We start from the raw sequence: 15,225 nt of genomic DNA, 5'->3' as shown, positions 1-15,225 counted from the left end.
GAGGCTAGAAAGGAACGCGGCACCATGATCAACAGTCATTTAGTTAATTCTGATTAATCCTGGACTCTTGCATTATAAGATTCAAATGCCTACTTTCTTGTAATAATGTAGCCATTTCTATTATTATTTTTGAAAACTGTTCAAATCCCTCCAGGGAAGAAATTCAAAGCAGGACTGGGTCCTCTTAAAAAAAAGATTAAGAGATATAAAAGGAGGGAGAATAAATAGTGTGTTCTCAGCCATATAATACAAGAGAAAGAAAAGCTGACAGCTGTTGATTTGTCTCCATTGGGATAGGGAAAATCTTCCTGGGTCCTCCATAATGTTGCTTTACTTAGCCTCACTTCTAATGGTAGGGTTAGTGAATTAACACAGAAAAGTTCTAGTAACTACTGTATTGTTCACAGCTATTTACTATTGAGAAACTCAAACAATAAGAGAATTTTAAAAATTGGGGGATGTGGGTGGGGTGGGGTAAAATGAAGAGCTGACAGGGCAGTATGGATTCACGGAAGCTGGCTGAAGCTCAAATTCATTCTGAAGACAGAGCTTCCCCCCGAGATTCAAATGGTGGGATTTGGAATTCAATCTTTCTGGATAATGCAATGCATGGACTCACCTGCTCTCTAAATATGCCCTGCCTTTTCTGCTGCTACTCAGTGACACAGTTCCCCTGAATCAAAATCCAAATTCTGGAATGAAAATTGGCCAGGAAATAGGTTGCTGATCCATTGCTGGATACAGACCTTGATAACCATATTCTGACTCTTGATTGGTTCCTAGACAGGTACTTTCTGCAAGACTGCTTTTAGCAACAATTCTTTTGGAATGGAGGGTGAATTAGTCCACTCTAAAACATCTTACTATAATGTTTGTATGCCTATAGCTACATCTATTAGATTTATAGAATGTCATACACTTTGGGGGAAAAACAGAAGTGAAATTCACTCCACTAACAAAAATGTTTGGAAACTTTTACTTTCCGTATGTTCTATAACAAGATTTAATTCTTCACTAAGGGAGGCTGGGTTCAAATACCTGTTCTCTCAAGAGTTAGTTACATAACCTTGATGACTACCTCTCATATTCTCACTCAATTTCCTCATTAGTAAAATGAGCATAGTAAAAAATACCTACATCACATAAGCTGTGGTGAGGATTATGTAAAGTGAAAAATGCACAGTTCTTAGAAAATGGAATATTAAGAATGCTATTTTAAGTGGTATTTTAATGGATGATGATGATGATGATGATGACAATGATATTTCAAAGTCTCAGAAAACTGTTTAAAGGCAAAATGAGGAAAAAAAGGAAGTCTGGCTTTTTGCTGTTCCATGTCAAACTTCTCCAAGGATAATTTTGCTGACCCTTCAAGGTCTTCTCTCATTGCCTCTGCATGTCTTGCTTTCTGCTACCACATGGGACTGCTGGGAGCAAGGCATGTGCTTTGCTTTGGCAATAGACCCTTCTTTCCCAACCCTATAGTGCCTATAGGAATTCTTTCTCATCTACCTTTTGCCACAAACCTTGATGCCACTCTGGGTTGAGACAATCAGAAAAAAGAACCTGGAAGATTTGTTAACATCCATTATTAAGTCCTACCAATTTCCATACTGAGGCAACTGAACACAAAGAAAACTACCTGTTTGAATTTGGTGGATCAGTGGAGGGTACGCAGGAGAGATAACAGATTAGTTCCTGAAGATATAGATATCCAAACATGCATTCTACCAGATAAGCCTTGTGAATAACCACAAGAAACCAGGTACCAAAGTAAATAATACTTTGTTTAAGGGGAGCTGACTAGTTTTTGAATAAGAATTACTTCTGATATAAGTTTGTCTGACTCTACACCTTGAGGGTTATTTCCACCTTAGAAAGCTCCCTATGATCTCTGGGCAGAAAAGCATCATCCAAACACAAGAAGCAATTATATGTGAAACCTAGATGGAAAGGGACTAGACAGATTCCCAATAGTTCCCAAGGTACACACCTGTATTTTCTGTTATAATTGGTTATTTCGCCTGCCTTTCTGTCTATAAACTGAGTTTCCAATCCAAAGTGTCTTGAATTTAGCTTGACATTTTGGGTACAGCTATTCATTGAATAAACACTTCTAGAGTAGCTTGGCATTCTCCAGCTAATGTGATTCTCCAATGTGTGCATGAAAGGAATCTATGTCCTGGGGAAGGGGATATGGTCACAAAATCATGCCACATCCAGGCTGAACAAATGTGCATCTTTATCACAATTCAAATAATATCAAATGCAATGATTTTTCTCCTTCAACACAAAGAACTAATTTTTTTTATCAACTGTCTCTTTAAAAGATAAAATGAAATATAACTCACATACCCTAAAATTTACTATTTAAAAGCATACAATTCAATGGTTTTTAGTACATTCAGAGTTGTGCAATTATCCTCACAGTGTAATTCTAGAACATTTTAATCACTGTAAAAGGAATTGTCATGCCCTTTAGCAGTTACTCCCCATTGCCACAGTTCTGGAAACCACTAATATACTCGCTAGCTCTTCTCTCTATGTAATGGCCTATCCTGGATATTTCATATAAATGGAATCATGTATTCTGTGACCTGTGTCCAACATCTTTTCCCTTCCATGATGCTTTCAAAGTCCATCTCCTATCATGTGCTCGGTACTTCATTCCTTTCTCTGGCTAAACAGCATTACATGGTATGAACAGATCACATTCTGTTTACCTAGTGATTTATACTCAGATTGTTTCTTCATTTTGCCTAGTGTGAATAATGCCACATCAACCATCAAACTATTTTCCACTCACTTACCTACCCTTGCCTTGCCTGTGAAGAGGATAAGTAATGCAGGGAAAACAAACAAAAATATGGTTTATAATTGTATATGACTTGAATTCTCAAAATATAAATTGTCACATTTATTTAATAATCATGAATGAATATTTTAGAGAATTCAATTCATATTTGTTCAGAGACATGACTGTGTGCACATACACACGCACATACACACACACATATATGACTTATCCTATGAATGTCCATTCTATGTAAGGAGAATGTTGTAAACTTCCCTAACAAAAATGTAAAATGTCTCAAAAAATAATTCCATAATTGTGAGCTGCTGTTCACCCGAGTTCAGTGGTCAGGAGGTTTTCATCTGGCATCTACTAGGTGCTTAATCATGAACAATGCAAAGATACAAAATGCAAACATTGGTTTTGATTCTACCTAGGTGATCACTGGAAGGTCCAACAAGTGTTGGAATCACAGCCCATGCCTCAGAACCACGCTGCCACAGAGGGAGCAGGACCTTGGCAGAGAAAGTGGTTGTCCTCCCCGACATCAGTCTCTACAGCAAGAAAAGTGCCAATATGTTAAAAAGTGGTTATTTTTATTTATGTTGACTTCCCAGATAATTCTCAGGCTTTTTACTCATCTGTCTAAACTTCCTTTCCAAATAATCCCCACTATAAATGTTCCCTTTTATGGGTCAGGGCTTCACCAACCTATGAATCTCTTCAACAACACCTACCTGCATTACAGTGAGTCATTTCACCCCTGTAGCACTCATTATGTGAAACACAATGTCTTCCTACACATTTATGGGATGATAAATGCCATCATTTTTTGGTTTAAGTATAATTGAGGGCGTGATACCCCTGGGGAAAAAAAAAATCAGCCGTGTAAATTAATCCTTTTCCTTGGATCTAAAATATATTTAGCAAACTACTGCACAAATACCATTTTGCCAACTAGCAATAACTGCGGCATTATTAACAAGGACTGGTGGTCCTAAGACACATATTATTCAATCCAGTTAGCAGACAGAAACCACATCATCTCCTTGAACGGAGAATTTAAATGGAAGAAATGTTAACTGCATCACAATAGTTAAAAAGGCATTACAAAAGTAACAGATGCAGAAAGGAGCTTCCCCAGGGCTGAAAGGGTAACGGGAAGAAGTTGGAAATAATCAAAAGAAAAATTTAGGAGGAGGGACTATGGTGTTGAAACTCTAACTTCTGAGAAGGAAATTAGTCAGCTTTCTGTTGCCATTAAAAAAAAACAAGAAAAACAACTTAGAAAAGATTTATTGTGGCTTATGATATCAAAGGTTTTGTTCCATGGTCTGCTGGCTCCAGTGCAGAAACATCACAGCAGAAGAATATGATGAAGGAAAGCTACCAGCTCATGGCAACCATAAAGCACAGAGGGAGAGAGAGGAAGGGCCATGGATGAGACAGAGTCCCCAAGATCAGGCTCCCAAGGATCCAGTCCTTCAACTAGGTTTCACCTCCTATAGTTTCCATCACCTCCCAATAATCCATTCAGATTATGAATCTGTCAATGGTTAATATTCTACACAAATGTCTTGGAATGTTCAATAATATGGACACATGCTCTGAGCCCTTCCTATGGAACAAAATATATTTTGATTTGCTTAATTTAATCTATAGTATTTCATTTAATCTCCATCACATGAATCCTCCATTACACATAAACATTTACATGCATATGCATATACCTATATTTACACACCTACAAGTACACAGACATATATATTTTATGTAAATATATACACATGTAAATAAATTATGTAGAGAGAAAAAGAGAAAGAGCACATTCCTTGTGTAGGTCAATTCTAGAGATCTAGTATAATACTTATTTGTAAACAAGAACAAGTTAAGGGGAAAAAATGAAATATCAAGAAACTAAAACTAGGAAAGTATGAGTTATTTTCCCATACCCATTGGTAGGTCTGACCCCAAATCCTGTGCTCTCCACTGCTCTTTTGATATGACTATCTAAAGACAAAATATACCAAATCTGTTTAAAAGGCCAATGATCAATACGGTGCTCACTACTGCTGATGGATGACACTGACAGAGCCCTTATTCACTCATCTTTGAGGATTTCTCTTACTTAACACACATTTACATTTCCTCCATGTCTTTTCATGAATTGATAGTTCATTGTTTTATGTGTTGAATAATATTCCATTGCCTGGATGTACTATCATTTATGATTCATTCACGTTCCAAAGAACATCTTGGTCAGTTCTGAATTCTGGCAATTCTGAATAAACATCCATGTGCAGGCTTTCATGTGGATGTGAGTTTTCAGCTCCTTCAGATGAATTCCACGGAGCACTATCTCTGGAGCATGTGGTAAGAGTAAATCTTGTTTCATAATAAACCACCAATCTATTTTTTAAAGCAGCTATACCATTTTTGCAATTCCACCTGCAATGAGTGAATGTATTACTCCATATCCTTGAAAGAATTTGGTCTCTCTTTTCTGGTCAGTGTTCTGGAATGTGGCCATTCTAATATATGTATGGTATTCTGGTTTTAATTTGCATTTCCCCAGTTACACATGATGTAGAATATATTTTAAAGCACTTTCCTACCATTTGTATATTTTCTTTGGAGAAATATTTGCTAAAGTATTTTGTAGAGAATCAGATGTGACTGCGTTACTATTACTGTCCTTGATGGAGTTTGCCTGCAATCAGGATATTCTGTTGAGACATAGAAAGGCAACAGCGGACATGCTTGAAAACGAGCCGTCTACTGTCCTTGGGAGGGCCTGCTCGCAAATGAGGGGCTCCTTCAAGGTTTAGATAAAGTTACAGCGGACATGCTTGAAAACGAGATGTTTGCTGTCCTTGGGAGGGCCTGCTCACAAACGAGAGGCTCCTTCAAGGTTTAGATAGGTAACAACAGACATGCTTGAAAACGAGGTGTCTGCTGTCCTTGGGAAAGCTTGCCTGCAAACGGGATGTTCTGCCAAGTGGGCTTGGAGGGCGCTGAGAAAAATTTTTTATCTGTTCTAACAAAGAGCAGAGCTCAGCATACTCCAGGTCGTGAGTAGATTAGCCATGAGAAGCGGGTTACTTCTGATTAGAAAGTAAAACTTCTGTATGCTATGTTTAATTAGTTGAAAGACCTGATTTATTGATGTTGGAAGGCTGCCTTCTTTGTTCACAATACTATAAAAAGATTGCTTGTACACAATAAAGGACTTTTTTTTTCTGCTGCTGCTTCTCTTGCTATGCTTCTTCTTCTTCTTTCTTTTCCCATGCTGACCTGCAAGTGAATTACTGCAACAGTATTTGGCTCAACTTTTAATTCTATTGTTTGATTATTATTAAATTGTTCTTATTGTTTTAGGTATTCTTGGCGTATGCCTTTCAAATAAAATAATAAAATGCATTAATTCTGTCACAGTTTTCATTGATATGGTTATCTTTAAGAAGTGTTTACTGTTTGTGAGCCAGCAAATATTCAAGGCATGCCTATCCATAAAATAGGAATGTTCTTCGTGTATACAAATCTGTCTTTCTGGAAAAATTCTTGAAATAATGATTGAGGATTCTATAAACTGGGAAGTCCAGATTTACAACTAGTCAGAATATATTGAATTTTGTGTGTTAAAATACAAGACTTGAGGTTGATACTACAAGCCAGCAATGGTGACTCCACTATTGATCCTTACTTAGAGAGTTGTTAACTTATTAGAAAGCAGCATGGTGCAGAAGAGACAATTTGGAAAAAGGCAGGCTTTGCTGTGAATCCCTGGTCTTGTTATGAGGTGCGAGTGCCTCAGGTTTTCCAGACCTATTTCTTCATCCATAAAGTGAATGCCAACACTTTACATAGAATAATTGTTCTAAGCAGAGAAGATAATAGAGTCCTCAGTGAATTATCCCACAGAAGCAAGAATGTTAGTTAATACTCTCACAAGACAAATAAGGAAGATTGTCAGGAACCCCCAAATTTACCAATACAGAGATGTTGTATCAGGATGACAAATTTCCCCATTCATCTCTTTAAAGTCACAATACTCCTATGAGCAACATTACAGAAGAAGTATCTGTCTTTATCTACCTTTGTACCTTTCAGTAAAGTTCTCTTATATATATATATATATATATATATATATATATATATATATATATATATATATATATATATATATATACATGCAGAGCTACTTCTGCTACTTCTGCACTATATGGAGAATTCAGTGTAATCTATTTTTGAATCATCTTTTCCTGTTTCCACACAAATCACATGGTGGGCGTGTTCCTGTCAAGAAAAGCTGCAGCTGAATTCAATTTTCTCCTCTCTTACAGTCTCTCTTTTCTGGTTAAGATTTTCTTAGGGGGTTTCACATTTGATTTCTTATTGCCACCAGCCATATCAGCTGATTTTCTTCTGATATACCCTTCTAAGGGGGAAAAAAGAAAGAAACCTTTATTACTTCAAAAAGGCAATACCACCAGAAAGAAAAACTGAACATGTAAGGAATAGCTGGGCTCACTAATAAACTAAGTGACCTTCTTCACAATGTCCTGAAATTTAAAGACTAACTCTGACAAACTTACAAATTATCTCAGATCATGTGCTTCTGAGGACTGCACACAATTAGTGACACTGAGAATACCAGTCTGTTGTTAGGTTTTCGGCACCGTGTTTGGTAGAATATCAAGACTGAGGGACTCTCTAAATATTTATGCTGTAGCAAAACAGTAAGAAAGTTAGCAATATAGCCTTCATTATTATTCACAGAGAATACTAGCATACTAGAATCTCCAAAGTCCTACAGTCAAGAAATCTACTTAATATTGGATGAGCCAGTATAACCTAACCATATCTGGTTATGGAAGCTTTAACAGTTTTGTTAATGCCTTTTTACATCCTGTAGCAATGGTATTCCTCACAGAAATCTCTTCTGAACAGTAAGCACAGTAAACCAAGGAGCACAAAAAGTGATACCAGCAAAACATGTAATGTTTGACCAAATTGTAATTCAATCATCCAGCAAACATTAAAATAATTAATAATACATAAAGGCGAGTTGTTTGTTCATATGGTTCCGTCTGCACATAACTCATTTTCCTAACTTCAGAGTCAATATTTAATGTACCTGGTGTTAGAGACTTTAGGAGAACAACATCCTTCTTTGAAAGTTAAGGTAAACTTCATATTTTAGCTCCCATTGAGATGACCATCACCATGAGCTGGATTTTGTGGGGTGTTCCTCGAAGTTTGTTTTTCTGATTCTTTTGTAGACTGATATTATTCCACCCACATCCCTAAAGTCACTTTTCACAGTATTATTGGTGTCTGGTATATTGGAATGAATATTTTCATCGTGAGACTAGGAAGTATATTGATTTAATATAGTTAACTCCTTTGTGAAAATCTTTACATTGCGGTGCTTTCATTTGACATGCATATTCTACCTGTTATCACATTTTCAGGATGAAAGCAGCTGAAGATGATAATTTGCATCTGGCATTTCTAATGACTCAGATTTGCTCTGTTTGTTTTCAGTCACTCTCCTCCTTCATACTTTCTGCCTCTCCTGACTTATGAGTTTTACATGTTTCTATTTTATTTCTGCCCTCTAATGTTTTTTTTAGTTTTTATCTTATGGTTTCTCCTCAGATCTTGTTTGTGCTTTAGCCATTTTTTCCAGTTTAAAAGAATTAAGTATCTAATTGAGTAATCAAATTCTCAATATTGGACACTGCTTGTATAAATATATTCCATTCTGAAAAGTGATTCCATTCTGGAGCTGTGGCTCAGCGATAATGCACTTGCCCGACATGTAAAATGAGGCACTGGATTCAATTCTCAGCACCACATATAAATAAAGGTCTATCGAAAACTAGAAAAATAAAACTAAAAAAAAAAGAAATATAATTGGTCTTGTAAACTGTTACTACATACTTGCAATGGTCAAAGTTATAAATTAACAGGCGTGATTTAACTGGAACATTTCCTTGGTGTTTACATGAAAAAAATAAGTGAAGGATGAAACTCAAGAAAACTTATAGATGTCTATTTCATAAGGTCCAATATTGCTAATTGATGATGTTCACCCGACATTTGTTACATTGTAAGCATTATATAAAGCATTTCACATACATGAAATCATTTAATCTTCATAAGAATCTCTTGGGTAAGTACTGTTACTAGAACCACTCACTCCACAACTAAGATAACTGAAAAACAGAAGAACTGAGCTACTATGCCAAGTCCATGCTGCTGGGAAACAGAGAACCAGGTCCTAACACTGGATCTGTCCGAGTCAGAGCTCTTTCTTTTAACTACCGTATGTTGCTGCCCCCAGAAATTTACACTATGTATGTTGCATAGAGCAGAGGACAAATAAAGTATTTCGATGAGAATATGATAATTAGAAAAGAAGCAAACATGTAGGAAGAAAGTTAAGTAAACACTTAGGAAAAAGAATTAGGGGAGAAAACTGGTAAATAAGAAAAATCCTTTTCACTCGCTGCCATTACAAGCCATCATTTAGTGTCTAGAAAACTCATGATTTCAATCTGTTAAATGGAAATACTTTTCCTTAATTATAATAAATTTCAAGTGTCACATGAGTAAAAAGAATTAGTAAATTTTCAAGGACATCCAATATTAATTTTAAAATGTCTTTTCTATGTAATGTATAGCATTAAATACTATTACAAAATATTAGGGGACAGTGGTTCTATTTTCATTCATTCTCCAACAAAGTCTTCCATCATTAACTATTTTACCTTTCCAGAGAAGAAGCTTGTGGTGTTAAACAACTTACAGACAGAAGAAAGGAATTCTACCCTGGGATAGTAGAAGTGTTTGGAAATAAAACAAAGCAAAAAATACACCTCATTCTGCTCAGCCCGTTCTAGCTCAGCTTGCAGAAAATTCAAAACAAGATTAGGGGAGAGAAGGCAATTCATCAACAAGAGAGAGCAGCCTGTCTTTGACATTGAATTATGGGATAGAAACTTTGCATGTGAACTCTTTCTGCATAGCAGTCTTGCCCAGTTTGCAACTGAAGTGCTCTCTGGTGATTAAAACTCCAAAAATAAAAAATGCATCTGGTCTGGACACACCTCTCCATTCAACCCAGTTCCTTAACATTCCTTTGCATCAGATCTTCTATGCACAAATTGCTTCTTTCATCCGTGCCTAGGAGCTATTCACAGTTTGAATTATGTAAACTTTGATACCTGATGGTTCTCCAGGACCATCATGGAGTTTTGGTAACCAACATCCCTCTCTGAGCTTTCAAACCCATCTCATAATCCAGCATTTAAAAATGAGTAATAATAAAGCCACTGATGGCACCACTGTGGTTGTATTTGCATAGTGTAGTTTCTGCAGCTAGCCTGAAATCCACCAAGGCCAGCCACCACATTTTAGCTTACTGTCCCACTCACAAATTACATAAAAGGTACTTAAGAAGCGAATCAATTAACATTTACAGTAAGACCTTAAGGGAAGACTCTGAAGGATATACCTCTCACTAAGTAAAAAACTGTCACCATTTTTTGGAAGTCTTCCATGGGTGTTCCAACACAGATTTTATCTGGAATTCAGACATTGGTGTAAGCAACTAAGAACTGGAAATCTTTCAAACATTCACATTCTATAGTGTTGATTATAGGGAGGGGTGACCATGATACTGATCTTTGTACTTATTCTCAAAAGAGATAGCAAGGAAGTGAATAATAACCACTTGCTCTGGTCATCACCCCATGCCAAGTGTTACTAGTTCCATGTAGCCAATGTAAGATGTAGAGCCAAGACACAGAAAGACTGCTAGTTGCTAGAATATCCTCTAATTAACCCAGTGAGGAAACTTTGCCCTCCATTTCTAGAAAATAGAAAATAAAAAAAAAATTGAGAAAAGAGATTCTCCAGAAACAAAATAATGTTCATTTCCTCTGGCTAAAACCAAGGGTGAAGGACAACTCTGTGGAAATCAGTACAGATGCCACACTAACATCACCAAAGAGAGTTTCAAGCACACACAGGATCCTGGATTTGCCCACAGATAATGAAGGCATCCTGGACAGACCCCAGCTCCTGCCTTTCGCGGCCTTACAGCTTTCCTCATGAGTTGCTTCCATCTAAAAGATTAACAAAATAAAATATATGATAAAAAACAAAGAGATTTATCTCTTGAATTGTAACACAATTATGTTCATGCAATCCAAATAATTCTCACCAGTCTGAAATCCCTCAGAGATCCAGCTGAATATATTACAAACACTCTGGTCATAAAGCCCGTGTTTCCTGGCAATAAAAAATTGCTGTAATAAACATTTGGGTTCTTTTCCATTTTTAGAACCATTTTGAACAACCTGCTTCTAATGTATTTTATTAGCTCGCTCAAAGTCTTCCAATGAATGACAAAACCCCCAGTGCTTTGAGTGGCTGACATTAAATATAATGTTGTTTTTCAGTGTGAAGTCTTTCCACTGCCAAGGAGAGCTTCCTATTAGGTTCCCTGGATTTTAATCTCTTCTAGAAATATCTGCAATCTATAAACAACTAGTAAAATAAGATTATTTCTCTTGATTCCCATTCATTCCATCATTATCCAGAGGGATTTTGAACACCAACACCACCTCTAATTTGAAAACTACTTGCTTCCTGAAATCAAAAAATTATGAATTCTTTGAACAAACACCCACAAATCACAAATTCTTACTGAAGTTCCAGGGTGGTCTGTTAACATATTTATTGATAAGATTGCCAATTTGGTGGTAAAACAGTCTATCATTTTATAAAGACCTTTGCATACCACAGGCTGCATTAATTCTTGCAATAAGAACATTAAAGGAGTCTTGCACATTCATCAGAAACGGTTTTGTATGCAGGAGGGAGCTAAAGTTGTTCTGTTGCTATGATATTTAGAAAAGCAAATTTTAACAAGTTCTTCTCTGTCCTCTTGCTTACAGCTTTGTTATTAAAGCAATAGAAATAACACACCATCTCCTAAATCAATTTTAACCTAAGCATGATGATTGATCTCAATGGCTTAAAAAAAGTTATCAGATTTCAAAATAAAAATTTTCAGGAAAATCAAAAGGCACCTTTGGCCCCCAGGGTCTCAGATCTCATTTAAAGCCTTCTATCTATGTCCCATATACTTCTATTCCAGATCATCATTAATTTACTCTTTAAAAGAGAGTATGTTGAAGCAGGTTACATTTATCATGCAATTCAGACACACAACCATATAAAGAAGTATCACTGTCATTTTCATTTTATCAGTAAATCAGAAGTTCAGAAAAGTCAATCAACTTGATCACAAAGCTATTAAGTACAAGAGCTGTAGTTTGCTTTCACTTCTGTCTCTAAAACTTACTCCTTTAAGTCCTCCACCACCATCCCTTTAATTTAATTTTTCCCTATCTTTCCTGTAGGAATCTAATCCCACCATGACTGTTTTACATGGTAGATCATGCTACAAAAGGGAAACACCTCTTGGAAATGTATCCTGAAAGATACCTTGGGTCAACAAGTCATAGGCTGAGCCCAAATACAGTAATTTAAGAGGAATTCATTATGAATCTCTTCACATGAAATTTTCATTGAAATAAAATTAGCTTGGTTGCTTTTTTAAATGATGTGAACATACATGTAGATGTGTTCAGTCTATGTACATGGGGGGGCGGTATTGGTGCAGCTTTTCATGCAACAAAGTGAACATTTCCATCACTACAATTAACCATTGTAAAATTGACCCAAAGACTTTCCATTTGGATAGCTATTCTTAAACACCTTCTCTCTTCAGTCTGCCTCCTATGGGTGAAAAACTTGAGTACTTAGCCCCTTCAGTTCTGTTTTCTCTTTGCTTGGTACAGCAATTGATGCTTGCATTATTCAGAAAAAATGTTATATTTCATGCATTATGTGATGATGGCTATCACTTAGTCTATTAATGGATGTAGCAGTTTTTGATCCAGTAAATACATAAAGCACAAAGGGAAAGAGAACTAAAATGAAGGTATGAAGGAGAGAAAATTAGAATTGAGAAGAAACTACACAAATAACAACAACTAAAAAAAGGAAGGTCATCTCAAAGAATATTGGGCCCTGCTGTGGCTATCTAGGTCATGGGTTGTTAACAATAGCCAGGAAACCACAAAGTAAAACACTGCTATGAGCTATGTGGACCAGTAGAAAGCACTAGAAAAATCCTCTTGTTTTTCAACTCACATCAAAGATCACAAACAAAATGCTGTAGTTCCATGTCTGTGAAGAAAGAAAATCACTTTAAATCCGATGAAAGAGATCCCCCAGTCAGCAGCACTTTACCATTTGGCATGTTTGAAGCCACAGTGCCATTTTTAAATTGTCCATTTTGTTGTGCAATTGCACAGTTTTCCTTCATTTTAATTTCAGGGTTTGTTTGTTTTTTAATCACACCTGCACTTCAGAAGCTCTCAGAGCAAAGATTTGCCTGTTGTCAAAGCACAGTTTCCCAACTGTCAGAAAAGGGCCTCCTGTGCCCTCAGGGCTCTGAGGTGGAAATGAGAGACTCAAAGGTGTGGAACTTGACTTTCTCTACAAAATGAGCCTTTCTATCATTCTTTTACTTTTTGAAGACTTTTTTACAGGTTACTGTTTAACTACCATTTTTATTTTAGACACAATTATGTTCAAAGAGGAAGAGCTTTTTGTTGTTGTTGTTGTTGTTGAACTATGGAGAGAGTTTGGCTTATTTATTTCTTTGTTTTCAAATAAGATTCTTGATGTCTCAAGTCCAGGGCAGACGTCCTGTGATGTGAGTAGGAAACCACCAAAGTCTGCTGCTTGGAATTTGAAAGGCTTCATATCACTGAAGCCCAGGTAACCTTGTGGGTAAGCAGAGACTGCTTGCTTTAGTGGCACACATGTTAAAATTGAAGGTGGAAGTTCTTTCTTATGGCTTGTTCCCTTCATAACCGAGAGGTACTAGAAACTGAAGAGCAGATTTGAAGAGGAGAATACTTAGGTCTAAAGCAACATCCTTTGAGGCAAAATCCTGGAAGGCTGTCCATCTTGTCTACTTGAAATTATATTTGCTTTTTTTGTGTGTCTATTTTTTTCCCCATTCAGTTATTTAATGGTTTTATTTTGATTCTCAGTTTGTACTTTGCCTCTTTTTATTGCTCTGATTCCATTTTACTAAATATGCTTTTTAAATAGCATCATTCATTACCGAGACAGAACCAATGTACAAGAGTGTCAAGGGTCAGACTTTTTCCCCACTCCTATCCTCGTCTTCAGAAGGCTAAAATGTGCTCATAAAAATTATGTGAACTCACACAACCCATCAAATAAATTCTAAGAAATGGGACCTTGCTGCAGAAGGGGCTTAGCCTATCCATATCCTGCAAATGAATCAGAGCTATTCTAAGTGAAAGGCTTTCTTCTGCACAAAATGTCTACATCTTAAAAAAAAAGGAGGTGGGGAAATTAGGGTTGCCTATGGGCACTCCAGGAAGAAACTGTGGGAATGTGGGGTCTCTGGCATTCTTTTCAGAGTCTGATGGGAAAGGGGTCTTGTCAAGGGTTTGGACATGGCACTATGGCTCTAGTCTGTGGCCCTCATCCCGTGATAATGTAAGGAAAGATGCTGGGCACTCACCCAGGATTGGATCACTCTAGTATGTCCTCCCATATTCTACCTAAGAGAATGTTCCAAAGTGTATACATGTAAAACTACAAAAATATTACCTAAGACTACCGTGAATGTCTACAGTCGGAGGGTGAAGTGTTCTAAAATGAAGAACTATCCTGTTTCTTAGTATCAGAAACGAAATCTTCATGTAAGACACAGTCTGTATAATGGTTACTGGATGTGAGGTGTCCCCCAAAAGTTCACGTGTGGGACAATGCATGAAGGTTTAGAGGAGAAATGATTGGTTGTAAGAACTTAACCCAATCAGAATTAATCACCCGATGGGATTAACCGAGTATCTAAAGGTGGGTAGCATGTGGCTTAAGGAGGTAGGCACTAGGGATGTGCCTTTGGGTATATATATTTTATATGTGGCAAGTGGAGTCTCTCTACATCCTAAACATCATGAGCCACTTCCTTCTGCTGCCATGATGTTCTGCCTCACCTGGAGCCCCAAAGGATGGAGCTGGTTGGCCTTCGACTGAGACCTCTAAAACCATGAGCCCCCAAATAAACTTTGCCTCTTGTAAAGTTTTTATTGTAAGGTCTTTTAGTCACCGCAGTGAAAAAGCTAACTAAAACAGTCAAGGATATTAGTGTGTACATATATGTACATGTATGGAGAGAGAAGAGGAAAAATAAAATATTGAATTTTCTGATGCAAAAGCAGGACTTAGAAAAGTGAAATAAAATCTTATTTATTAATAGTCTGCAATAGTTGCAAATTCAATCTAATGAAACTCACTCATTA

This window comes from Callospermophilus lateralis, unplaced genomic scaffold (genome assembly GCF_048772815.1).
Source record: "Callospermophilus lateralis isolate mCalLat2 unplaced genomic scaffold, mCalLat2.hap1 Scaffold_74, whole genome shotgun sequence".
NCBI classification, from domain to species: domain Eukaryota; kingdom Metazoa; phylum Chordata; class Mammalia; order Rodentia; family Sciuridae; genus Callospermophilus; species Callospermophilus lateralis.
The sequence above is the reverse complement of the archived record's forward strand: the minus strand, read 5'-3'. Positions refer to the sequence as shown.